Source organism: Nipponia nippon, unplaced genomic scaffold (genome assembly GCF_047370975.1).
Source record: "Nipponia nippon isolate SJK-2023a ecotype South Korea unplaced genomic scaffold, ASM4737097v1 scaffold_5, whole genome shotgun sequence".
NCBI classification, from domain to species: domain Eukaryota; kingdom Metazoa; phylum Chordata; class Aves; order Pelecaniformes; family Threskiornithidae; genus Nipponia; species Nipponia nippon.
Window position 1 is genome coordinate 45,439,431 of NW_028262369.1, and position 27,789 is coordinate 45,467,219.

The following is a 27,789-nucleotide window of genomic DNA, read 5'->3' on the forward strand; positions in this document are numbered from 1 at the left end:
CACTGAGTGTTTTAATGTAAACAGATTTCAGTTTAATATTTTGGCAAACTGTTGCAAAGACCAAACTACGGCTGAGCCAAAATGACTTTCGGCATGGTACAGTTAGACCAGATGGCCACGTGTTCTTTTCTTATTTAGATGAGACTTTTCCTTTCAATAACATCTTTCTTCCTGACCTGCTTAAAAATTCCAGCGAATGAAATCAGCACAGGATTTTCAATTCTAATTGACCATGTGCAGAGGAAAGGCCAGTAGAGAAATCAGTAGGGCCATTGTAAGGCACACTGCATCAATCTCCCCTTTGTCTTCAATCTTTTCTAGCATGAGCTAAAATAATTAAGAATATTTAACTTATATTATTTGTACAGCAGCAACTCTAGTCGCGTTCAGGCAAAAATCATTGCAAGTTCCTCTTTTACAAATGCGTGCAACAAGGAATATGTATGTCTATCACACACCAGACAAAGAGGTACTCAGCATCATTTAATTGCCAAATATTCAAGAAAAATAAAAACCCTCAAACAAAGAGTGAACAAAAAAAAAAAAAAAGGAAAGGTGTGGGTGAATTAAAGCATGAACTGCTTTGCCTTTTCTAATGAAGTCAGAAAATGTGAAGGATATGGTACTTCTCAAATTAAAAAAAAAAAAAGTCAGAAAAATATAATTTTCCACTGCCCAAAATGCTCACCCTTAAAATATCTGTAATCTTCAATTGCTATTAATTTGCCTACATAGATTTTACACACACATACCCCACCCACGCTATGTGGGTTGGTGATCACGGTCTCACTTGTGTCTGTGTGATCTACATGCAAAGTACAGATTGTAAATACTGTATATATTGCACACAAACATTATCTATAGAAATATGCACAGAGACGACATCATTACCGTCTTACCTGCCATTTTATTTGGATTTAGTGAGATATCTATGGAGTAATATAACAATATTTATTGAGATTTAGCAAGTAGAGTATGCAAAAGATGCACGAGGTCCTACCCATACGTTTACATAACCCATGGATAAGGTAAGTGGGTAAAGTGAATCCTTTAGAAGAAAAGGGGGAGGGAGGAAAGACCAATTGAAAGCAATACAGAGCAAGTTTGGTTGGGTTTTTTTGTTTTGTTTTGTGGCGTTTTTGGGGGTTTTGTTGTGGTTTCTTTTCTTTTTTTTTTTTTTTTTAACACAAGGAAAAAAATCAGCAATACATCTATTATTCCTGTAGTATTTTGTACAAATTCCCTCTAGTTTAACGTTATGCTTGAGTGGTTGATGGTTTCAGATTATCGCTATAAACTTGAATTAAGAAACAACCAAACAGCTCTGGAAAATAATTTCTGAAAAATAATTATGAAAACGGTTTTAATAAGATATTCTTCTTTTTTTCAGTTGAATCAGGTTTTCATTAAAACCCCAATCACTTTTTAAATGTAAGGTGAAAAACAATCCAGGAGAAAATGCAATGGGCCGCATGGCTTTTGCTATATGTCAAGCATGCAGACCAAGTAACATATGCGTGAAGAAACATGCCTGAGAACATAAAACAAAGCACAGACTTTGGGACTGGCCAGACAGACGTGGTAAAAGGTCTGGTTTCAGCTCTCCAGCAAGATGCTTTGTAGCCTTGGGCAAATCATTTAACTGCCTGGCTTCTCATCTATGTCATATTAGTAGAATTCAAGTTTTGCAGTTGTGATTGTTATTGCAAGGTCGACATTGAGATACCACAGCAAAGGGTACTGAAGACACCTCAGATGCTTGAAAAGAATATAAAAATTCCAGACAGAACAATAGTCTTTGTTGTTGTTGTTGTTATTAAATCAGGTCATTTTTGGTGTGGTATTTCTATAACTAGACAAGATACAAAGCCTGTTTCTCACGAGGTTCACGTAACCCAGTTCTGGCTTAATTTTCTTAAGTTTTTCACATACTTGAACATTCACTTTTTATTTTTTTTTATAACATGCAACAAAACATCAGAATATATGATAAACGGAAGACACTACTCCATCTGTAATGATGCCCTATATTCAACATAAAGTGCTGTCATGCAGGGCCTAACGCTAAAATGCTGACTCCTGTAGAGTAATTGGTTATTTAACAGACTGTCCCATAGTACCAGCGAGACTAACTGCAGGCTAAAATGCTGCACTGCATGACCAGGAGTACCAAACCGGAGCCCTAGACACATTTACTGCCTCCAGTATTTGTATACCAAGGATCCGATCTCGTAATGGCGTTGAGCATAGTCTTACTTTTATAGCCTGAAGGCAAAACAGCGAACCACTTCCATGCTCAAAGTGCAGCATATGCTTAAAACATGTTGAAATAGGCCTTTAATTTCTACAGAACCCTTTGCCATGAGAAGTAAATGCCTTTGCTGGGTTCTGCCCCCTTCACTGGCAGTCATTAAACTGCGCTCCCAGTTTCACCTTTCTGTTTCTATTGATGATTCTTTGATTCCCACCATTGAACAGACCGATTTAGAAACCCTTAGGCAGCAACTCTAAAAATCGCTGCACAGGAACAGAAATCAGTGGGCCTGAAGATGAGATTTCACAGAAGATTTTTTTCAGGCCGCCATTTTGTGACTAACTGAAACGACGGTGTTGCATACATGGAACTGAAAACTTTGTTTTCCCTCCATGAGCAAATATGAAGGATCTCTGTACAAAAGAAAAAAAAAAATCATTTTCTGCTGAATGTTTCTCTTAATCAATATTCATGCACAGTATGAAAGAAATACTCAGACATTCAGCTATCTTTTGTCAGTGCTGTTCAGGGTTGTAAAAATTAAGAAAAAGGCAATGTGGCGATCTGCTGGTCATCTCAATGAGTTTGCAGAAGGGTTGGGGTACTGAGAAGCGGGTGACAGGGGAATATCCCGTGTGGAAGTACGGCCTCGTGCAGTGCTCAGACGGAGGAGAGGAAGTCAGCAAAATGTGCATGGTTACATACAAGTGATGGGCTGTATTTCGCCAGCCTATTTTTACTGTCAAGGCTCCAGGCTATACTAGGAATCTATCCAGTCTCTTAAGCCACGGGATGTGGATAATGGGATCAGATAAAATGATTAAAATCAGGTTGGTCTCATGATTTCAGCTAGTAAGAGTAATAGATGCAAAACTGAAAGACTTAATTGTATGATAGAAGTACAAACACCTCTTTGTGTTTTACCTCTACATTTTTCCAGTTTAGAGAAATAATTGATGAGGGGTTTTTGTTTATTTGATTAAAAAAAACAACAATGGCAAGCAGGATTATTATTTTCTTGCAGCAGCCCAGTTGAAACTGGTTTCATCTATCCAAACAAATAAGTTCAGAAGAAGTTGTAAAAACAAATTTTATACTACATCCTATGAAATATTTTACATAAAGTCTCTCCTTAAGAAGCTTCAGAAAAAAAGATGCATTTCAGTTGTTTACAGTTTCTTTGATAACTACCTTTTTTTAGAAATAAAAATCTGATAATTTCCCAGAATGTCTTATCCATACACCGAGTTTGTGCTACTGTTTTCAAGCATTATTTTTTAGTTCATTTGAAACCGCTTTTCTAAGAGAATAATTTGCAAAAAAGAGGATTTAAAAAGATGAGAAGTCTAGTGAATGACAACAGTGAAGAAAAGCAGTTCCCAAGGTTGATTAAAAGACATAGAAAGGGTTAAAATTTCAGATCTTTATGTAAGAATTAAAAATGAAAGGAGAGTTAAAAAGGGGGAGAAGGGGGGGAAGAGCTAAGCTGCTGGTGACTTGAGTGTATTTATGGATTACTATGTCCTGAAAAGAAGAAAACCAGAGTTGTAAGATGACACTGCAGGGGTTGTCTGGACTTTTCACCGAGTGTAAAGTCTGTTTAGTCAGTGTCTTAATGCCTAATGCTGACCTTTGCCCTCTTCACTCCTCCCTGCTCCAGGTGCAACATTTTTGCAAGTGCTTTAACATTATTGGAAAGTTTCTGCAGGTTTCACACGCTGCAAAGTGCACAGAGTGTTTTACACAACAACATCCATTACACACGCCCAATATCAAGGCTTAGTACGTTGTTTTTTTTCTAAGTATATGCAATGATTTGTTTTACACATTTTCCCTTATTAGTTATTACTGCGTTAAATTAATAAAAGCAAAAGCTTCTTTGTAACAGTATGCCATTTGCATAATTCTACACAACAAGATACAAGATTGTTTAAACTATGTCGCATACTCCCCAGCACTGTGAATTATAGCAGGAGTATGCAACGTATGCCGGCAACGCTATTGATCTCTCTTAAATTAATTCTCTTTGCTATGGAAATGGGAGACAAAACCAGAACCCATTGCTACAAAAGAGCCAAGGCACTTCAGCTGATATTCCGCAGAAATAAATTGATTTCTTGTACAGTTATTAATTATATTAGGACTGATATAAATTTTAAAGAAAAACACAACAGTTTTACAGACTAATAATAAAAAGAGCTAAACTACATAAGGTCTGTATAATTTCAATTTTGATTTACAAAATAAGGAATGTAGTAAAATGTATATTAAATACGAGATGCTATAAATTCTACAGTTGTCAGCGATGAAGATAATATAAAAGATGGCACATGCATATGTAATGTTTATTCATCTATGCCTTATATTTAGTAGATGGTTGCTAAGATTTTTGAGGGTTTGCAATTTGACTTTTTGCAATTATAAACTGGGTACCATCATCTTCGAGAGATCATTACAGATTTCGTGCTGTTTCCAAAAAGCCTACCATAGGCATTTCCTGCCACTGTGGGCAAGGAACTCGTTTTCCCCATTCATATTATGCTGCAGGACTGACAGCTTCTTCAGATGTCAACCTGGCCTTTAAGATCCATAAGTTTCCCACCTTATGATACCATCTACTAAAATGCACTCTGTACAACTGTGGTATAAAGCTTACTGGAAATGCAAGACTGTCCAGTACCTGGTTCCTGCACTTTGTGATCTATACCAGCTAACTATGCCTAAAAAAATTTAGAAATTATGATTTAGACATTTAAAGGCGTTAAATAACTGACTTCCCCCACATTCCTTCCTTTTCGACATATGCCGTGAAATGTTCATTAAGCTGAAGGAAAAGAGGAAAAGGATTGGTTTAAAAGAGGTGAATAGCAGCACGTATTCTTTACGGAGACCCTTACTAGTCGGAACTGTCTAGCCAAAATAACCCAGGATAACACCTCTTCTAGGTATGGCATTATTTCAAGGTGAGACTTGCATAAAAAGAGGTCTGATGAGGGTTTACATTTAGGGAACTTCCATGATGGAGATGTGTTTGGATCCAGACTAAAGCATATTTTACTGGATTGTCTTTCAGGTATGACAAGCAGCCTGAAGTATACTGTGTCTTTCTAAAAGAATATTTTGTGGTTTCCCTATGACAGCTATATATAAATTAATTTAGGCCATCTTCATTATCTGGATAATTTTAAGGGGTTCAGTTTTGGAGGAGTGTTTCCTTTAAAACAAAACATGGGTCTTACTATACTAGTTTATTCTAGGAGTAGGCACAGGTCAAGGGATCAAAATATTCTTGGAAGTGCTCTGAAACAGTTTTCTTATGTTCTTTGATTTCATTTGTAACATTTGGACTACAAGAGAATCAAGGGAAAAAATGGAAAGTTGTTTATTGCATGACAGACTATTTCTAGAGCTGGGCAGCTTTATCTCAGCACAAAGAGTGCTCCTGTTCACAGTGCAGCTGCTAACAACTCATCAACACTCCTTGTTTAAGAGTAGGGTACAATTAGATGTCAAAACTTTAAAGCAACCTGAAATGTTATTATTGTAGTAAGCTATGCAACTGGATTTGATTTCTAGCCAGACTGTATCCCTTTGCTCCTGATGCTGTTTACAAGACATATTTAGTGCAGGTGGTACTCTCCTTAATTTCACTGAAGGTTAAGTGTACTTGTCATAATTGTATTTTTTGCACAGCTGAGAATTCAACTACTTCTGTAGACTGAAAACAGACATTGTTTCTGTGAAGGAAATCTATAGTATTGAAGAGTCTGACTTGAAATGAACAGAATGAAGTATTTTTTCACACTGTTTTCTCCTACTGTCTCATCAAGATGATCACTTTTGAGGTTGCTGTGTATCAGTGGGAGCAGCCATTTGGGTACTTACACTTACAGAACTTCAGAATCCTTTGTCCAGAAAGAGTGGTTTCATTTGTCTTGCTTTAGGTGGCTACTATGAATCTTTTTCAGGACTGCAATCTGAGATGAAGTTCTTGTAATGTTTGTAAATAACTGATTTTACAATGATTTGCAAGTATAAAATTGAATAAAACTGAAATTAGTCAAGTTTCTAATTTAAGTAGAGAAAAAATAGATAACCAAAAATATAAATTCATTTAGTCTTCCGCTATTTTGGAACACCAAAATCATGTATTTCAAAGACTCATATAAAGCTTATTCTCTGTAAATTATAAACTGATTTCTTACAGTTGTTACACACCATAAGTAGGACACTATTCTTGTGCTTTGATTCATTTACTCTTATGAATTATCAGTCCCTTCTACATGCAATAAGTGCACCTAAAATACAGGAAGTCATCCATTGAGCCTGCTTTTTCTGTAAATACATATTTCCCTCATCCTCTAACTTACAACCATTCCTAATGCCTTCACTACACATTTTGCCTGAAGAAAGGAAATTAAAACAAACCATCTTTGAATTGCGCTTGGTTTTAAAGTTCTTTTTCATGTCAGTTGAAATAAGCCATAACAAAAAACCAAAAAAAAAACAGGTGTCTCTTCCTATAATTCTTATATAATACTTCAGTCTTGCATAACACTTAAAAAACAGTTTTCTTCCAGTAAACAGCTCCTAATATATCATAGATATGGAAGAGAAGAAATCCTTCCTTCCAGCTCCTGTGTGCCATCAGGCTGAGAGCTCAGGTGTGCTCCAGAACATCAGTTCACAAAATTCTAAACCTAGAGACAGATTCCCCTTGTGAAATCCATTCACTGGTGAGCTGCTTCTTACCCATCTCTTCTACCCCCATCCAACCTGCTTCTTTAAACCACTCTGCCCTCTATTGCTTTATTCCTCCATGAATAGTGTGTAAGATGTAAAGACGTAAAAATTGGAATTGGATGCCATAAATATGAAAAGTTACTCTAGATAGGATGAGGTTTTTTTAATTTTACTTAAAAGCATAAGTGCAAGTAAAATAGTGCCTTTTTGTGGGGCAGTTAATTTTCAAAGGTACATAATTTTTTATTAAATTGACACAAGAAAGATTAGGACTTGAAATCGACTTTTTCATTATCAGTGGAAACCTCAAATAAATAACCAGCTTGCAGTCTGATTCGTCTCTCTTTCATAATTTTCCTACTTGCAAAATTAGAGACAAGTTTCCTCAAAATGCAAAATATTATGGTAAACCAAGCATTGTCTTGCGAAATTTCAGTAGTCAAAATATGGGACATCATTACTTCAATCTGTGGGATTCATCTGACATTTTGTTTCTAAATCCAAGCTTCCTCTTTCCTCACCTCATTGGTGACTCAGGTATTTTATTTTTTAGTTTTATTTGTTTATTAAGTTTTACTGTTTTATTTTATGGTTAAATCCACATTTCAGTTCTACAAAACACAATTAAAAAAAAGAGGAAAAAAGATCTCTCTAACCAATACTGTCTGCCAGTTTTCTACGTATATGCAGGGAATAAAGTTTACATAACTTCATTTAGAGAGTCATTCATCATGACTATTCTATCAGTACCAGTATTCTAGCTGAATTTTTCAGGCTCAGTGGCAAAATCTGGGTAACTTAATTAAGATCTTTTCCATGAAAAAAAAATTAAAATCTGTTGGTCACGTTAATGAAGGAAGTGAAGCCTGAGTTACTTAAAAAGCTGATAAAGTTCATGTCCTTTTCAAAGAGGAATTAAGAAGTTTTTTGCTGAAAGACTGGTTTACATTTGTACAATACAAAAATTCCTGAAAGAAATAGGTCAGAGGAAAGGGGGACTAACACTGAATGTGCATCTAGTTCATTAACTTATTTCTTGGTTGTGTAACTGTTTGAGTTGGTTCCCCAAGGGAGATGGCAACACACCTGTACCCATGCAGGTCATTTTGTAGCAACTAGCATAGGGGATAACATTTAGCATCATCCCAGCAGGCTTCAGTGGGTTAGGACTCCATCATGCGTTGCCAACACACCCCTGGTGGAAGGAGATTGATGCCTTGCATACACAGATTATGAGAACACCAAGGCCATTGAAATCACCAGAGGGACTTGGCTAAATTCACAAACTTTTTATGCTGTTAAGACCTAGCTCTCTACTCTGTTCTCTTCCAATGCCTCTCTGCTGGGTAACGCGCTATGTAGTGCCTATGTCCTGTCCTTTTCTTCCCTTCTTTGGGATTTATACAGAACAGACAGCAGTGATTTCCTGCTGGATGCCCTCAGGATTCACTGCATGTTTTGGACATTGCAAAGGGAGAGGAGGCAGTCACGAAAATTTGAGACTTTTACAGGAGAGGGGGTTATGGCCTTTGGCTACAAGATCTTAATGAGCTTCCTGCTCCTTTTTTCCTTAGCTCTCTTCAACAGGAGGTGGCAAGCATAACGAAGACTAGAATTGTGCATCCCTCCTTGCCAAAGATTTGTCATCCAATATTTTTAAATTTAGAAACTTCACTTGGCTGGCATTTCTTCTACTGCACAAATGTAAAATAAGTGAGGTTAACATAGCATAAAAGAGAAACACGGGGGACACCTACTTCTCAATTGTTCTGTTTGAAAACTCATACTTTATTTCGTGACAAGCAATAACATTCACTGAAAAAGGCATTCTGCATTGAAAGATATTGGGCATTCTTCATTATAAGAGACTATTTCTGAATGAAGACCTTCTCTATTGTTTTCTATTTCCTTAAGAAGGCCTCAGACTGTACCAGCTGTCTAAACATATTTACAGTCTCTCCACACTGCTGCAAGCCCACTATACTGGAATTCGTGTAAGGGTCAAAGGTAGCATAACTAAAGAGTTTTTGTTTTGGTTTGTTTTTTAAGACACAAGAAGATAGCCATGCATTTTCTGCAAACAGAGCTACGCATATAGCTGGCTCATTATGGAAGCATTCGTTAATCTAATTTACAGATACAACCTTTCTGAGTGACTGCTAACCATTTGGCAAACTTTTTTTTTTTTTTTTTGGTTTAGTGCTACGTTCTGCAGCTTGCTTTTGACTTACCTACTTTGTTCTCTACTGCCTTCTTTTTCCATTTTTTTTCTTTGTAAGATGCTAGTTGAGCCACAAAAGCAAAGCCTGTGTCTCCCAGTGTACTTGCCAAGTTAATTTTACTTTTAATTACTCATTTAAGTTGGGGAAAAAAAAAAACCAGAACATTTTGGATCAGATGATACATCCAGATCTGAAGACAGGAGCTACGATGAGATCAGATCAAGCTTACCTAAAAGCAGATAAACAATTACTGACTAACCAATAGAGCATATTTATCACTTGAATCAATTGCTCAAAATTTGACAGTTAATATCTTTTCTGAAATTGCTATTTGCAGGATCCCTCCCCCATCCTCCAGGAAAGACATCTGGCTAGCACTGAATGGAGTTTAGTGTTTGAACATCCCATCTGGTTTCATCGTGTTAACACATGATTCCAAGTCATTCAAGAAGTATGAACAATGGATATTGTATTCCATATAGTGCCATGTGGATTTAATCTTTAAAAGATGGTGGCACTGTAGAACTCAACCTTTTAGTTAAAAGTCAAAACATTTCATGTACTGAAAACTTATTTCCCATAGCCTCAGAAAAGTCTCACGTTTTATCCTACTCTAAGAATGACAGGGAAACAATGCCTCATACATGTTTTATCCTACTCTAAGAATGACAGGGAGACAATGCCTCATACAGCACCGTTCCCATTCTTACCTATCATAATACCTATCGATAAATGAAGAACACATTTCCTAAACATGGCAGTGGAAAGTAACATTAAGACAGACTTTTTCACAAGAATAGTCATTATTTTAATCCTCAAATTACTTCCAGATTGATTAAAAACAAGCACAGAAGTTTGCTGAGGCAAATGGAAGCTGGGCACCTTTGCCTTCCAGAGCCGGTAACTCTACCTTTCACTGAGATTAACAAAATCTACAGTGTCTCTGTTCAAAACAAATGGTAAATTAAGTGTTTTCTTCAACAGACCAGCACTAAACTGTCTCAGCGATGCCAAAAGAACGTCTCATTTCTCTCTCTCCTCTTGAATAAAAATTGAAATTTCAGTTAATAACATTTTGTATTCAAACACTTCTTTTACGTTTATTTCTTCATAAGGATGATTGACCCATTGTCCTGTAACACTGATCTTAACAGGTATTTTCTGTCTTTATTAAAGGATCCCTAGCAGAAAATATTCAATAAGTGGTTTGTTATGAAAAGTTAATAGGACTGATTCAGACTGAAAGAAAATCATAGAAACTTCAAATGTAAGCAGGTATTCAAGTATTTGTCAGCTGTCCTTTAAACCGCCTAATAACATTAGATTGCTTCATTTGAGCGCTTGGGAAAGTGAATGGATTTTACCTGCTAGGGCAAGAAGGTGAGGAAGTAAATACAAGTATTTGGGAGAGAAACATCTTTTTAGTGGAATGAAGCAGGGCAAACATGCTTTAAAATTTACAGAACGTGTGTAATCATGTAATTTTAAAATCAGACTGCTGAATCTTAACTCACATTTTATTTTTGGAGTTAAGATTCTAAAAGATTTGTTTTCTCGTCAGAAATCCCTGGAACTGGACCAGGAAGAGGGACTAGTTTATCCTCAAAACTGTGAAGCCAGAATCAGAGCTGTGTAACAAGACATTATAGATTTGGCTGGCGAGAAAAGACAAAGAGAATTCTGTGGAGGCTGATAAAGGAGATTAAATTACACCATCCAACTTTTTCTGAACTCTGTTGAAATGTATCCTTTCTTTAGTGTCACCATAATTACCAGCCAGCTCACAGGGTGAAGTAAGTTAGATAAAAGTGGGCAAGAAAAGCAAAGTGGATCACGTGACATCAGGATTTTCACATTGACACCTAAATTGAAAGTATTTTAGAGGCTACTGATGATGCTCAAAAGATCACTTTGCATTGTCTGGAAAATTTGTTTACGCGCTGTGTTGTTTCAGTTGACAAAACCTAGAGGTTTTTAAAATCTAGAGGATCAGGACTACAGTATTTGGAAACAGAAGGGGCAAAGGAGGAAGAAATATGCTCCAGTTTTCTTTATGGAAGCAAATGAGTTCCTTGTGGGAGGAACTGGATAAATTCACAGCAAAGCTGGGTTGGAGGTTAGCTGTATCAGTTGGAGATTTTATTTAAACCTATGGAGATCATATAGACTGTTAAACTAGTGGATTATAAGGATGCAGTCACCTGTAGCTGATTACAGCAGTGAAGCTACTGAACTCCCTAATTCATGATAAGAACTATAAAATGCGAGATTAGAATAGAGATGATCAAACTTAGCTGTTTTTAATAAAGTGTCCCACAGTTCCTGTAATCTCTAATTATTAAATCATTAATATACTAGTGACTATGTTCATTCATGACCACCTTGGTTTTGCAGAACAACTAAGAGAATTGTTCATCTCATTTGGCAATACTTCTATCAACTCTTTTCAAGTAATTTTGGTTGAGTACTCATTCAGCACAGATTTATGCAAGCTATAGCAGACAGCCTGTGTCAGAAAGTCTTCAGAGCCTGTTTGCCTAATTCAAGTACTCTGTCTAGAAAGGCATTGCTTTCGAGTACTCAAAACCTATTCATTCAGTTCCCTGTGTTGGCAGGCACAGAGTCTCCAAAATATACAATATTTTTCTGTCTGTAATTATTAACATAGAAAATGTTAGGTACCTCCCTCCATCATCTGTAACACCTGAATTACTGCAAGCACTTCTCACGCACTGAACAGAAAAAGGGACACTGAAAAAAGGAACTTCAGGAAACTGAAGTCCTAAACTGAGTCTGCCTGAAAGCACTTTTAAAAGATTTTAGATTTCTGTGGCCTTAAGACATGAGAAGCATGCAAAATCCTTGCTTAAAAAGAACAACTAAAAAGAATCCTGTCTTCTAGAACTTAGGCAGTTGGTGAAATCTTGTTGATTCCATATAAGCACTTTGCACGACTTTTTATAGTGGCAATGTTTGACTTCTCAGACAAGATCTAGAGTTACAGCTGGTTCTACGCATGATCAGTTTCACTTAAGATGTAGCAAGAGAAATTCGAAGATGTAGCAAGAGTTTCCAAAGTGATGCCAAATGATCCTCAAGACGACTAGCAATACATCCATTTAAGAGGACAGTAATACAGTGCCTGATAGAACTCTTGTTACTACATCAGTTGTTCTCTGATTTGCAAGAAAGCGTGGGATATTAATGGTAATTTTTTTAGTTCTTGAATGGATTAAGGAGTATTTATTTTCCAGAACATTGTATTCTGTCATCTTGCTCCTACCTATGACGTTTAACTTCCTAAAAAATAGAATGCCTTCACAATTCTATTCTGCATTAGGGGGGGAGGAGTATCTCAGCAGTCTGATTTAAGTTTCAGCATTATGAGAAAAAGAAGGGGCTTTATTGAATGTATCTACACTTGCTGGATATCTACATAGAGCTACCACCATTAACTGAAACTAATGGGTGGTCCTAATATGAAGCCTTGCAAGAGCAGTCTAATTTGGACTTTGGTTATTTGTAACTCATGGAGGCTCTAAGTGTGTTATGATCCAAATAACTAAATTCAAACTTAAATCTCTTCTGCTTTCATTAGTGGAACTAAAATATTTGTGCACTGCAGACATTTGAAATCTCAGTCTCTCCCTCTTGCTAATACAATCTTGTTTTCCACATGTAAATGGCAAGCTGCCAATTAGGGAAGTACATGTGCTGCAATGCAAAGGAAAATAAGTAGATATGTCTGTATGTATTAACTACAAGTCAGAGTATTGTCTAGTGCAGCTGGAGTGAAAAACACTCCAAAAAAGCTAATTACAACTCCAGTCTTTATTATTACAAGGAAAAGCTTTTGTGAGCTAGAGTTACATTCCTCACTACATCTTATTTCTTGTTTTTAAGTCTTACTTCGTTTTTCTTCCTCCACTGATTCAAACTGTTGAAAATAAAATTGTGTCAAAACTATTCGAACAGCATTAAAAAAAGTTATCGAACTACAGAACAAAGAACAAAATTATCTTCATTCATTCCATTACCTCTATGGGTGAGCCTTTTAGTTGCTTTTAACCATATGTAGAACAATTCCAATATAGACACCAGAATTTCATTAAAATATCTAATAAACAAAACCTATTAGTATTGATTGAAACAGTTTTGTAGAGCTTCCTTTTCCCTTTCTTGGGGAAGGAAAGAGCAAGTTATTGCTGAAAACAGCAGGAGACCCCGGTTCACCTGGGTTCCTATTCCAGATTCAGAGTGATGTAATACGAGAAACTCCTCTTTGCTTGTTCCCTGACTGCCAGGCTGTGGGGAGGTATATTATTTCCCTTTATTCATTCTACTATAAAACAAAGCAAACTGAGACTATTTTGGACGATGCTATACAGTAAAAAAAGAAATCTAGGAAATTTTATATGGTATATCATACACACAGTTGTATGTCACCCTCAAAACCTGGCAGTAGTAATCTAGATCAGGATACTGATGAAAACATATGAAGTTAACAAAACTAAGAAAGCCGATATGTTCTCTCTCTAGCTGTTTTTTCTGTCCAGGTACTGTAAGTATCTTGACCACCTACAGGTCACCATATTCATTGAGCCTGCTAAAATAAAAATATAACCATAATAATATTTTATTCATCCTCCTCCCTAGTTAAGAATGAGAGACTTAGCATAACTAAATTTTGTGGGCTTTGTAATCTCCACGTGACTGCTGCTTTCTCTCCTGATGAAATGCTTGGCATCTTCTTGAGCCACACTACTCAGCATAAGCTGCTTTTCTGTAATTTGTAGACCACTTCTGTACAGGATTGTTGCCATTTTTCATTTGCAAAAGCAACTATATGAAGTGATAGAACTTTCAGAAATAGAAAAAACATGTCCTACTTTTAACTAAACAGAAAGTGGCATTTCATCTTATAGCCTTGCCAGTGCACTTGTTAGTAATGTGATGTGATGTGTCATGTAGGTTGAAGTGAATTTGTTTGCCTCAAGGATCAAGTGCCACTTCTCACTAAAAACGTAAGAAGATTTCACTTCATGTTTGACTCCTGATTCACAAGTAGCACAGTCTTTGAATATCAGCTTTTCTGTCAAGCTGGTAGATGGTGATTCACGAAGTTAAACTTCATGTGGGGTTGTACCATTTTTAAAGAAAACTCCTTCGGAAAACATTTCTAAGGATTAAAAGGGAATTTATAGTCAGAAACAGACACATTGACTCCAAAATAGCTGTTTCCCATTCAGCAGCAAATTGACTATTTTAGACAGATCGCTTCATTCTTCCTAAATTTCACTGATATTTAATGTAGAACAGAACTAGTTTTGAACTCAGTTTTGTGGGCTGGAAAAAGTGAGTTTTCTGCTTCCCTGTGGTCATGAAATATTTATCAGTTTGTCAGTTTAAAAAAAAAAAAAAGCAATGAATGGTATACAGTGATTCATGTCTATATGTGAAGGACTTCATATAAGTCAGCAATCTAGCATTCAGTGGTCACATGTATTCAACATATTGAGTCACGTTACTTTATCTCACCCTCATACAAGCATAACAACAATGCGGCCTCCCACTAAGTTATTTAGTTTTTAACGTAATGGGCCAGAAGTACCTCAAAGTTGCTTGGCATAATTAACAACCCAAGATAGAACGTACAATTTGTGGGGATATTTTGCAAGAAATCTATGTGCAACACTACCTACTGCATAATTTCTAGTAAAAAGCTTTCAGTCCATTTTGGACAAGTGCAACTACTTATGCAAAATTTTCAAATTAAATACCCAGTAAAACTATTTAATAAAACATAAAAATGCCCTACCCAGTCCTCCAGATAAAGTAGTTAATTTTAGTAATAGAACTATCACATCGCAGATCCAAATCCACTTTTTAGGTATTTTTAAAAGAGAATTGCAATTGGTAAGGTGTATGCAAATTTATTCAGGTGAGGGGAAGGATGACTTTTGGACCTTGATTAATATAATTTGGGGGGAAGGCAGAAAAGGAATGAAAGAGTCAGCTCTGTATTTAAAATAATTCCTTTGCTGCCACAAGATTCTGCCATCACAAAATAGGCAATACCTGGAACAAACCAAACAAGATACAGGTCTTCCCAGCCTCTGCTTATGACCAGAGCTAAGCAAATGCATAATTGACAAAGAGCACTCAATAACCTTTTCTCAGGTCTTTGAAACCTTCATTATAGTATTATAGATAACAAGGCTTAAGAGATGCTACTCTTGGTGAAAAACATCTTCAACAATTATCAAAATTGATAATTGGCAAGACTGCCATTTTCCAAGTCATGGCACTGCACCGTTTGGATGTCAGGCATTGCAGGGGACTTCTTACAGAGAAAACCCCCAGGTTTCACAGGAATTTGGCAGAATAGCCTGGTTATTACTATAGCCTTCATCTTCCTTTTTAAATCTTTAAGAGGGTTAGGTGTAAACTTGAAGGGGGGAAAAAAAAAAAGAGGGGTGGTGGAATGCTTGAGAGAATCTGTAAAGATTGATCTGTTTGAGGTGTGGAATGAAGAAAAAAATTCTAGTAAGTACAAAAACTGTATGTGTTTTGAGCTATCTTAATATTTAAGACAAATCCCTTAAATTTCTCACTGCAAATCATGTACTGGAGTTGCTTTCATTGGTTTTTAACACTAGAAGGTTGCCTCAGAAGATAAAAAAATGCTGGTTGTTTATTAGAGTATCATAAAGGAGAATATTGTCTAACAAAAGATATAGTTATTTCTTTACAAAGACAGAACCCCATAAAACTAGAAAGGTTTCTACGATTAAAAGAGAGCTATGCAAATATTTAACAAATACATATCTTCTTCTATCAAGTGCAAGCCAAGCATATGGCACTGTGCTTGGGAATACAAGGTGGAGATTGAGCCCAGAAGAAATTTTAGTCAAATTTGATTTGATGGGAGTCTCATCAAGGTTAGACATCTCCAGATTTAAAAAAAAAAAAAAACAACAAAAAAACCCCAAAAAAAAACCAAAAAAAAAAAGAAAAAAAATCAGTAAAACTTGACTACACTCTACTTTTTATATACTTCAAATCATTCTGGTAATTTAGGTTGTTGATTTTTTTTTTTTCACGACATGGATTTTTATAGAAGATCCTCTATGCATTTTAAAGCAGAAGGATCAGTATAACAATTTTAAAGAAATAATCACTAAAAAGATAGATAATTACACATTTAAGAGGAAAAATGCTGTTAACAGTCAATCAAATAAAGTAACAAAAGGGACACAGAGCAGGTCTCAGTTCACTAAGAACTACTTGTGCAGAAAGAACTTTTGTCTAGAAGTGTGCAAAATACAAAGTCATAACGCTTCTGCAATGTCAGAACTCAGTGTCATGAGGTACAATGTTTTTGCTGAATACAGAATTATTTAAAACTTTTTTTCTAGTTAAAAGAATGAAAATGAACTGTTAAAACCTCTTCAATGAACTAACGTCACTACAGCAGGCTATAGTATCTGCAGCAGCAGTAACGTTTGCCAGGGCCTGTGCTGTTCTGCCACCGTTATCAGAGTGACTTGTGATGGAGGAAGAGACCAAAGGCCAAATTCTTTCAACCAACCAAGACTCAGTGTACAGCAATATATGCCCCCATAGGGTTTTGTTTCCCTCCCAACTATGACCTTATTGCAGGTGAAGAGCAGATTTAAATTCTGGAAGTGAAACAAGGTGGAGAAGAAACACTGAAAAGTATTTCATGTCCTAACTTGAAGGCATGGAGCATTTGCATAGTAATGTCTATATATGCTAATTTAATTAGTAAAACAAAGGTATTATATACCATACTACTCAAAAGAAAGACTCACTGCATGCACCAAAATATTATTTGACATACTGTGAAGAAAATTATTTACTAAAAATTTCTTGTTGAATAGTATGATTTATGTACTCATGAAACAAGTTTGTCATATCAGTCCCACTTCCTATATTAACTTTACTCAAGGAAAAAGTATTGGACAGAGCTTGGCAAAGAAAAAAAAAAAGTGTAATGTTTGTGGTTTTCTTATTTAACAAAACTCCCTTCCTGTATCATAAATGAAGGCTTCCACTACACCTATGTCAAGCATACAAGCTAATAACAGATGAGAACTTTCAAAAAAGAAAAAAAAAAAAAAAGAAAGTGCTGGCTACTTACAAAAAAGAATACAGCTTGCTGTTTGTAAGAGTGGAAAATTATCCCCATTCAGAAAAAACAGCAGCAGAAGAGGAAAGTATCCTCGACCTTTATTCTGTCTCCCTAGATGCTTTACTATGGAATCAAAAAATCCACTTATTTAACTGGTCACATTATATTTAAGTTACCTGGGAGAAATAACACTTCTGGAAAGAAGCGGCCCAAGGTAGCTATAAAAACCTTTATGAGAATATTTAAGCAAATAAACAAAAATCCAGTTTCATCATCACATATTCCCATCTCCTGGCTTTTCAACAAAATACAGGTAGTTGTGTTTAAAGGAGTATGAACATAATACGCATCGATTTGATGAGTCTGATCTTAAACTAGGACACCAAGAAATAATGATAGCAGCAGGTATTCCCTTACTCCTCTGCTGCCAAAAAAAGATGCCAGTTCTTACTACATGTTATTACTTCCTCCTCTGATTGACAGTGCTGCATGTCAGTTTGAGTCCCTGATGGCTGAAACGTGTATCACAAGAAATTTTACTTTTGTTTTTAAATTATTGTTGTATGTAAAGCAAAAGTCTTTCCTTCCAGAATCACCACTTGGAGTATCGGCGTTTCTCTCTCTTTTTTTGACTACTACTGACTGTCATGGTAGAGAGAGCACAGTGAGGACTCCCAGGGCATTGCCCCTCCTTCTCAACTGCTTCTGGGTTGTATGACAGAGAGAAAGACTTCAGAGAGCCAGGAGCTTTCTCCACTCTATAGCATCAGCTGGCTCTTTCTGCTGAAATAAATGCAGTAATAAGTGTATGCCACTTTACAGAAAATAGTAATTTTAAAAAAAACTTTTAATGTTAGCAGGTATCTTCTGTTCCGTATTTTACAAACAAAAACCCAAAAGTTTAAAGCATTTTTTTAATTAAATCTCTAAAGTGAACAACTTTGAAAATTAAATGCCTGAACTCACATATCCTATTGGCAATCCATAGTTTTTATTACCTGCTGGTAGCCTGGAACATTTTTTATTTTGCACTGCTTACTGGCAGCCTGGAGATCTCCTACACACAGTAGGGTGAACTTTCCAAGAGCTAGCTAATATTAGTCGTGGTAAAAGTAACATTTCAGGCAAATTCTTAAGTCATAATCTATCTACATGCATTTACTTTCACACATTCCCAGTAATTTACAGTATTTTCACCTATACAATCATTATTTCATTTAAAAGGAGGATGGGAATACCTTCTTTAAATTGTGTGCCAAAATTAAGGTATTGCTTAAAAAAAAAAAAAAAAAGCAGAGCTTCCCAACTTCTGTGAATTAAAGGGATTTGCAAAACAGCTCCTCCCCTAATATGAAGCACTATAAAAATAAACCCTTAGAATATTTAAATAATAGTCTGCAAGAATTAGAAACTTTAATATTTGAAGTTGAATGCAAATGCATTTTCCTTTGCTTTTCTTCTAGTTAGGTTTCTTACAAAGAGCCTACTGCTGAATCAGAAATAAGCTTCTCTCTACCCTTGAGTGAATTAGACAATCAAAAATATTTTAAAATGCTGGAGAAGGAATGCATCAGGTCCAATCACAAACACACACAAAGAAAAATATGCTCAAAGTCATTAAAAATCCCAGAGGACAAAAAGAAATATTGTGTTAAAAGGTGTAATCAGGGTACCTACAGTTATTTTGAACCTTGCAACTTTAACAGAGTGGGCTTTGGATACTATCCTATAAAAAACAGCCTTCATCCTTTTGGAAAAAGGCACAAGATTGTACTTCCATACCACATAAAATAAACAGGAAATCTAGACAATATCCTGGGAAACTGCTAGTTATCAGGAGAGTTTCACTTGGAAACTATGTACCTATAAGGTTTAATAGAGTTCTGCTACAAATACCCAGCCCTGTTAGAATTGTAGCTTTCTATATTAGCATTTTTTATATTAAACTGGGCCTATATCCTGGGTCTATATCAGAAACCTTCTTTTACACTGTTCTACTATTTACTATACTTGTTAATCTCTCTGAAATATGTATTTAATCAAATCTACACGTACCAGTGCACACAACATCAGTAACGTATAATGTGACAATTCAAAGAATTCAAACTGTCCACTCATGGATCACCTTTCTTTCTAAAAGAAGCACCCTAAACATGAAAATTTGCTCCTTAGTTATGCAAAACACACATCAAAAGCTGAATACAAAGATTAGGCTTGATGTGAAAATTCTCTCTGGGATGTGCAATTGAAGATACTCAAATTGTTTATTAAAAAGGCTTATATATTGTTTTCTTTTGAATTAGGGAAATTTCTAACCCTAGATCTATTATGTGCAGCATATAAATACCTGATTTGCAATGGTCCCAAATAAATGGAAAATTCACACCATTTTCCTCAAAGCTTTGCTATGTAATGTAACTTTTTTGTGGTAAAGAAAATGCACCTTTTCCACAATAAACTTCCCTCAGGAATTGACTAGTTATTACAATTTGAGCTAGGGAAAAAACTTGACATAATACCTTATAGTTACCCTGAAAGCACACCTTCAACAGTTGTCTTTTTGACTTTTTCTTATTACAATAGTCATTTAAAGTGACATCCGAGATATTTATTTGCAGTAAGAACCCAAGTACTTGTGTCAGTTAGCACCATATTCCATAAGCTGTCTCATTTAAAAGCTTTAAGTCTAGCTGGATACTGGCATGTATGATTCAAGGTGACAGAGCTCAGTACTTAGCAGAGGAGGGAAATGCATTTAGAAAATAACAGAAGTCCAATTATAAACTATGGAAATATATAATCTCATTCAGTTGAATGGAAAAAGCCTATGCTTAAAGTTAGGTACATGTGCTCAAATCTCATTTAATCAATCAACAATAAAAGAATATCGGCCAGTAAACGTTTTAACTTGACAAGGTATTGTAAATACTGTGTCTTCTCTTTGCATATAGTCTGTTGCTGTCATAGTATTAGCTACAGCCAGTGCAAAAAATAAACAAAGTTACGGGTTACAGTGTTGGGATATCTCCTTCGAATTTACTGAATTCCTTCCAAAATGCCTTATGGACAGACTATTTAGTATTCATCGCCATGCTCCTGTACAGCAACGGCTGTTAATCTTCTAAAACATACAGAAAAGGAAAAACATTAGCTCTACAAACAGGCTTATTTTGGCCTATCTTGTCATTTTTAGTAGATGAGCTGTTGGGCTTTCTACAGGGGAAAAAAAAAATTCTAGTAGTTAACTGTAAATTAAATAGCTAAACTAGGAATTTACCGTCTAGTGTATCTAAGAATCAGTGAAACAAATTCACTTTTCTTCTCTTTTCAAGGTCAGCACTAAGATGACATACAGTCTGTATTACACAGTTGTATCATATAGTCAACATGCCAGACGATGAACCCATAATTCAACAAGCTCAGACCTAAGGTCCAGCACAAACACGGAGTTAAATGTGCTTTCCAGTGCTTCTGAATATTACATTCAATCATTGCTGCTCCCTAGGAAAACCACCACCCCCCCCCAACCACACACAGAGAAACCTCCTCCTTTTCCTCCCTCTTCAACCTCCCCCCCTCGATGTATCCCAAAACCCAAAGAAAGTCAAAAGTATGGCAGGCAAGGGCGAGACTGAATTTTTGTCATTGCAATGCAGAGTTACTGGAATGACCTTAACAGCTCAGTGAAGTAAATTGCACTGCTCTGGTTTTACACTGGTACAGAAGAGATGAGGATCTAACTCCCTTTTTGTTGTTTAACTGATTTTAATGGGAGGAATTGGGGAGGGGGAGGAAAGGGTTTCCAACTACTTTTTGAAAAGGTATCTTTGAAGGGAAAATACGATCTTCAAAAAGGAAGAAAATTAAAAGCTTTTCCTCAAGTTTCCTTTCATTTCTTATCTTCCTAAAATACATATATACAGTTTGTTCCAGGAAATGTCTGAAATGCCTTCTGGTAGCTTTTAAATAAACATGAAAATCTCCTTTTGAGTTCAAAGAGTTTCAAATAATGACAGGGGAAGAGTTCTTGGACTATAACACAAATGTAAACAAAGGTCAGGAATCACTCTCAATAATTAAAATGCATTATCGTTACTTTTGGACTTTTAGTCTGCTATCACATAACTGAATTAGACTTAGGCAAAGCTCTAATGCGCTTCCACAGCAATTTTTTCCTGTAGGCTAAACCCAACAGACCTCAGCTACATTTCTTGGCTAGGAGCTAATGTTTCTGGGTGCATGTTACTGTTGCAGTTTCATTTGTCAATAAAGCCTTATTTACTTGCTTCCTGTTATTAATTATGGGAAACAGGATCTCTTCAAACTGTAGGAGAGGCTCTTTTGACTCCTGTCTAGACTTTTCAAGACAAAATATTGATGAGCACTTTAATGTTTGTGCAGAGACACAAACTGAGCGAAAAAGACATCGTTACCTCAAACAGCTTAAGACTCCTTATCACACATTCACAAAAAAAAAAAAAAAAATCCTTTAAATCACTCAGGCTCACATCCTTATTGTTAGTCACTGAAGTAAGGTTTTCTTTCATAGTTGGATACTTTCTTCGTCTGTCACACTGATTAATTAACAGCTCACAGTATGAGCCCTGAGCTTAAATAGCCTACTGAAACGAGGAGGAGAGATCAGCGTTAATATTCCATAAAAAGCTGAAGAGGAAAAATGCTTTCTTTAGTATGAAGGGATCTGTCTTCTAATAAAAAAAAAATTAACTAATTTCTTTTTGGTTACATTACACAAGGAGATGAAAGCGCATGGCCTGCGAAGGAAGATTGCAGCGGAGGATTAGGACAAAAGTTAGAGAAGACTTTAAATGTTTTAAATTAAGCCGTTGGTTGGAAACAACCAGGTCCTGAACACCGGTGAAATAATCTTCATCACTATTAAAAAAAAGCCAGTTTATCAACACACAATAAAAAAGTCTATAAACACAGTACTGTTGCCTGTACAGATATATGGGGGAAAGGCATGCAATTACATGAAATGGAGAGTTGCTAAAACCTTAAACTTAAAGCTGTTTTTAGCTGAAACATTTGTAGTTTCTCCCCCCCCCCCCCCCCCCACACACCTTTCCCAAACTGTTACAGGCTGGCAATTATTTCAAGAGTTTGACTTTCAACAGCTATGAGCTCTCCCCCTTTTCTAAGCCCCTCCAATACTGCTGAGTGGACAAAAATTACAGATGCAAGAAAAGCTGACAAATGAGTGCAAGGCCCCTCCTCTCCAGTGCCTCGACAGTCAGAGCTCCTGCCAAAACATGCCTGAAAGCTAGTGAGGAGACAAAGACACAAAGATTCCATTTTCTCAGGGAAAACAGATTTCATGTAGAAACTACCAGGGAGAAGAATAGCACACTGGCACGTGTGTCGTTTCAAAAGCAGAGCAGGAATGAGTGTTTCAAGAAAAAAATGAAATAATATTTGATTATTCAGTAAGCTCAACAAATGCTGTTTTACACACGGCTCTTTTTAAACTGCAAAGTGCTATGGGGGGTAGGAGGGGGGAAGCTCCCATAAAGCTGGAAAAACATTTTCAGTCAAGGAGAACCTTCGGTTCAACACGATCCAAGCTAACAGTTCACTGCTGTTGCTCTAAATCATCTCCTGATAATACTGTAGTACACAGGCAACCAAACCAAAGTAAATCCAACTTTTTTAGCTCAAATCTGTTTGAATGTGTCTACTATTAAAAGATTCTTCCCCCAGGGTGTCATTAATAAAGTTGCAATGAGTTTAAAACCCTGGCACCTAAGCACTTCCAAGTTTGCAAGCTTTTCATAGCAAGTTTACTACTTTTGGTTTGTTACGCTATCGTGACTGGCACTCATCACTGAGCTGGAACGGGTCTGCCTGTGAGCAGGGAGATCAGCAGTGAGGTGAATGCAGGCAAGCAGAGCAGAAGAAAAAAAGCAAGAACATCATTTGTCTTTGAAACTAGTCAGAAAGTTGGGAAAAAGTGCAACTGATGATGGGAAGATTTGGGACGATTCAAGTTTCTCACTAATTTTAAAATAAAAAGGATATTTACAACAACAGCACAGAAGATTAAAAGCTATCAATTTTTTTAAGTGTGATTCCAATCCATTAGGACTCAGTGGCAAAAGTAACTACCGTTAAAAGTAATATGAGCTCCCACCAGACTGGGAATTTGGGAAATAGAGGTGTAAAATGAAGGCTGAGTCATGAGTAAGGTTTTCAAAATGCTGCCAGCTCTGATAATTACTGCTCATCAACCTGTAGCATCCTTACAAACTCTCTGCTTATAACAGCCCTTTTTTCTTTTATGTGAGGCTGCTTCTACCTAGCTGGTGGCAGAGCCGCTCAAATTCAGCCAAAGTCTTCCAGTCTTTCAGCAGAAACACTAATGCAGTATAAACAGAACATAGAAAACATTACGTAATGAAAACACTAAACATGATTAATGCCCTGAATTGACAGGTTTGTGATCGAGGATAAAATACAACTGCGGGGAGCTCTGGATAAGAGGACTCCCAGGGGCCCCCTGCCCTGCAGAGAGCATCACAGGCAGCCAGCCCAGCTCTCTACCCTGTCCTCACCCTCATGTTCCCCCTCCCTTCAGCCCAGCCACACACCGTGGCATCTCCCCTGCCCACCCAGACCCAGCCCATGAGGCTGTGGCACAGCTCTCTCTGAACCCACGTGCTGCCTCACAGCCCTCGCTCTTCCCTTCGGTCTGCTCCTGAAGACTGCTCTAATGATAGGCTTAAGAAAGAAAGGGCTGGTAATCCTTCGACTAACTAATAAAACCACTTCAGGAGATCAACACTGATCGTTATACAAGGACTGGGATACTCAAGAACAATATATGAAAAAACAAAGATTGTGCTGAGAAACAACCCTGTTCTCCTTATTCCATCTGAGGTGAAGGACAAGGAACACAAGAACAAACCTCAAACATTACACATTTAGTTACAAATTTACATTTATTTTTCATTAAATTTATTTTTTGTTAAATTTCTTCACATCCCTTTGGCTGATCCCACTATCCTCCCACTTGCTAAGTCCAGGCATTTTCTAAGTCTTCATAGCCAGACAGTATCTAAATGCTTTTTGTTCTTTTTATGCATTTTACCACCCAACCATCACTCAGCCGCTCCCCATCTCATGTTCCTGCTGCCACAAAATCCTCTCATCTGCTCTGATAAAATGCCATCCTCCTCACGCACAGCTATTCCCATTTGGTCTCCATTCTCAACCAGACAAAACCACCATCATGTTTTCATTTCATTAGCACAAAGGGATACTAAATGTTGGCTCACTACAGAGATGTTAAAAAAGTCTGCATTTACCAGTCTGATCCTCTTGCTAATACAGTTGGTTTTTTTTTTTCCCCCCCTCTCAAATTCTTGTAAAGTGGATCCCGACCTCCTCCTGAACTCCACCCATAGAAAGCAGAACTGCTGCACTTTAACACATAGATCAAGAGTGATTTAATTGCCTGATTTCCAGAAATACTGCAAGAGAAGGAGACTTAGTTCTGGGTTCAAACTCTGGAAGAACTACTAACAGCAGAGCTATATCTATTTAAAAAAAAAAAAAAAAAAAAAAAAAACCAAAAGCTGCAGTTATTGAGTAGGTGAGATACAGAGTAGAGAATGAAATAAGAAGCAAGATTTGCGAATAAAGAGTGACAAACGTGCTTTCTCTTATACAGCTGGTAAACTCATTCTTCAGACTAACATTACAAAGGAATCTTTTGAGAGAAAACTCAAGTCATATCAGATTATAGAAACAGTGTAGCAGTTGAAAAATATTATCACTTGATTTCACATATATAGTGTCCTGTTCCCTCATTCAGTTAACACTATTCCTATTTGAATGCTTTTAAAGACTACTTGAAGATCAAATCCTAGAATTATTTCAACCTATAAAAGCTGTTGAAAGTCGAAGTGAAATCTTGCATCTTTGTCTGATGCCTGTCGTTGCAATCGAGTTCATTTTAATGACCGCATGTCCAGGCAATACATGGCACAGGGTTTGAAAAGGAAAGAGACTTATGTTTTAGTTGGCACTGGTACAGCATATGTCTTTAGCATAAAATTTATTAGCATTAACGGGCATTATGTAATTAAAGCACTGTGCTTTAATTCCCTGAGGGGTGGTGGGGGTTCTTGCATGTCCTATAAAATAGACAAGTAACAAATGTGAGATTTTTCAAAGCTATTCGAAGGATTCTAACTTGCATGTTCCTCTATTAATCATAATGGAGAAGGTGTAGCTGAACAAGATGGATCCGAAATTCTCAAAATGTCTTCCATGAAACTGCGTGAAGTTTAATACTACAGACCAGTCTTTTTAAGCATATGCTGTATAATTACAGTATTTCGCAGACCACAAGCTCTTCAAAAAGTAATCATTAGACCATTGAAAACTATAGATTTGGAAAGATTTCTTTTTAGATTTAATATACTGTACTTACTTGATAGTAGACTTATTCAGATGAGTCCAATTTAATAAAGTGGCTTTAACAAGCATCTCAAATATTTGTTACTTGTGCCCTGGCATTTTCAATCCTGAATGTGAAAAATTTAGAAGGCTTTGGGAATCCCATCACCTAACCCACTGCACTTCAAGGACAGGCGCTAGTTGTTTATGTAGTTACTCAGGTGCCTTTGAACATTGCAGGCTAAGGATGGAATGATTTTCAGAACTATTGAAAAACTGCAGGATTTTTGAAGATTTCATCAGGATTGGTACATGGTTCCAATAAAAATCAGACTACTACCTAGACCTGTACTTGAGCATTTAAGTGGGATTATTTTTCTTTAAGACAGAAAATGAATTCAAAGCTACACTACGGAAAGAGACCAATGCACACAGGCTTAATATCTGAGTTTTCAGAGAAGGATCTTATCGACGCTTATCTGCAGCACTGAGAAATAAGCCTAGAGCTCATTTTCTGGCAAATTTTTATTGTTTTATATGTCTGAATAATCTCACAAGAACAGCAAACCAGAATAGCGTGAAACAAAATACCATAGACCCATGTATTTATGATGTTTAAATTATTGAAAATATAAGGCTTATTCACAGTATTGTGTCTCAGTTTAATATGTTGAATAATCTAATTTCACTCAGAGCTAATTTGAAGCACAACATATTTTACCTGAAAATCCAAAGACAAGAATTGGTACAAAAACACTCAGACCTTTATAGTGACACTAGCGATTTTTCCTTGGGTAATGTCAAGACCAATTATTGGCTGATCTATTGAGCATATCTTAAGCTATCACACAAAATCTTTTATTTCTTTGTCTTCTAGACAAATCATCACAGAGCTGCAGACCAGCAAATGAAGTGAACTGAGGGCAATTTGACCAACATCATCTGTGTCAATTCCCCAGAAGTCAATGAAACATGTTATCGGGTCTCCAAGGTACATCCCAGAGGTTAGTTGGTTGTGCCATACAATTAGTAAATGATTAAAACAAGCTGTTTTCTTTGATTACATTAAGATACTTGCAGCAGTAAGAGCTATTACCTTCTACAGAAGCATGTACCTTCCCAAATTATGTTGTTTATTAGCTCTTCATTAACAATACGCCACCTCAGCCAAATGATCAGGCAGCACAGTGGTCTCAGGTACAAGGAAAAGATCATTACGAAACTCCACCTGCCTCATTTGGGCAAATCAAGCAAGTACATCCGAACCACAGATTGCACAGAAATATTTGAATGCTCGTTTTCATCTCAGGCTTTTTGTGTATTTCGTGCCAAACCGACAAGCCTTCTTCAGAGGAATCGATAAAATGTAGAGACTGAATTAAACAGATGAGTTTTAAAATGGTTAAACATTTTTTTCTTTTCCTTTCATAAGAACAGGACCCCAGGTAAATGATGCCTTCTAATATAGCACATGAAAATCTCAATTATGGAAATCATTATTCTAGGCACTATGTGCCATTTTATATTCCCAGCAGGATGTTTTTCATCTCATCAAGAGTTTCCAAGGCTGTTTAGTGTTTCTGTATATGCAAAACATATTTAAGGGCCCCCAAAAAGATCTGCTAATTAAAAAAAGCCTAGTCAAGTGGTCAGACAGACTGGAACTTGAGGATTATAGGTAAGAGGGATGAAATGAAGGCTTGGAAACTATAATTTCTCTTTTTGTGGTAGCAGCAGAAGCAGCTGTTACAGACCGGGCAAATTAAAGATGTGGCTGACTAAGCCAGCAGTCTGGAAACAAGACATTGCAAAAACATAACAGCAAGTCATCTGCACCCCACTTTTAAAAAGCCCAAAATGCTGACCATTTCTTTTTCTCTCTCTCTCTTCCTGTTATTCTTATCTGTCACAAATATCCTCCAGCTGGTACCCTTCCAGCCCTTGCTCACCAGTTCTAATTTCCCACCCCCGTCTTAGGGAGTTAATAGTAATTC

At 36.6% G+C, this 27,789-nt stretch overlaps 2 long non-coding RNA genes across 2 annotated transcripts in view; one reads left to right on the forward strand and one right to left on the reverse strand.

Moving 5' to 3' along the window:
- The window catches only part of LOC148052165 (uncharacterized), a 150,229-nt gene that overhangs the window by 66,997 nt on the left and 55,443 nt on the right, over nt 1-27,789 (reverse strand). The window lies entirely within an intron of this gene.
- Nucleotides 1-27,789, forward strand: part of LOC148052166 (uncharacterized) — a 66,049-nt gene that overhangs the window by 4,508 nt on the left and 33,752 nt on the right. The window contains exon 2 of the long non-coding RNA XR_015698925.1: nt 26,673-26,799. This is a non-coding gene — a long non-coding RNA (uncharacterized LOC148052166). The remainder of the gene's footprint in view (nt 1-26,672; nt 26,800-27,789) is intronic.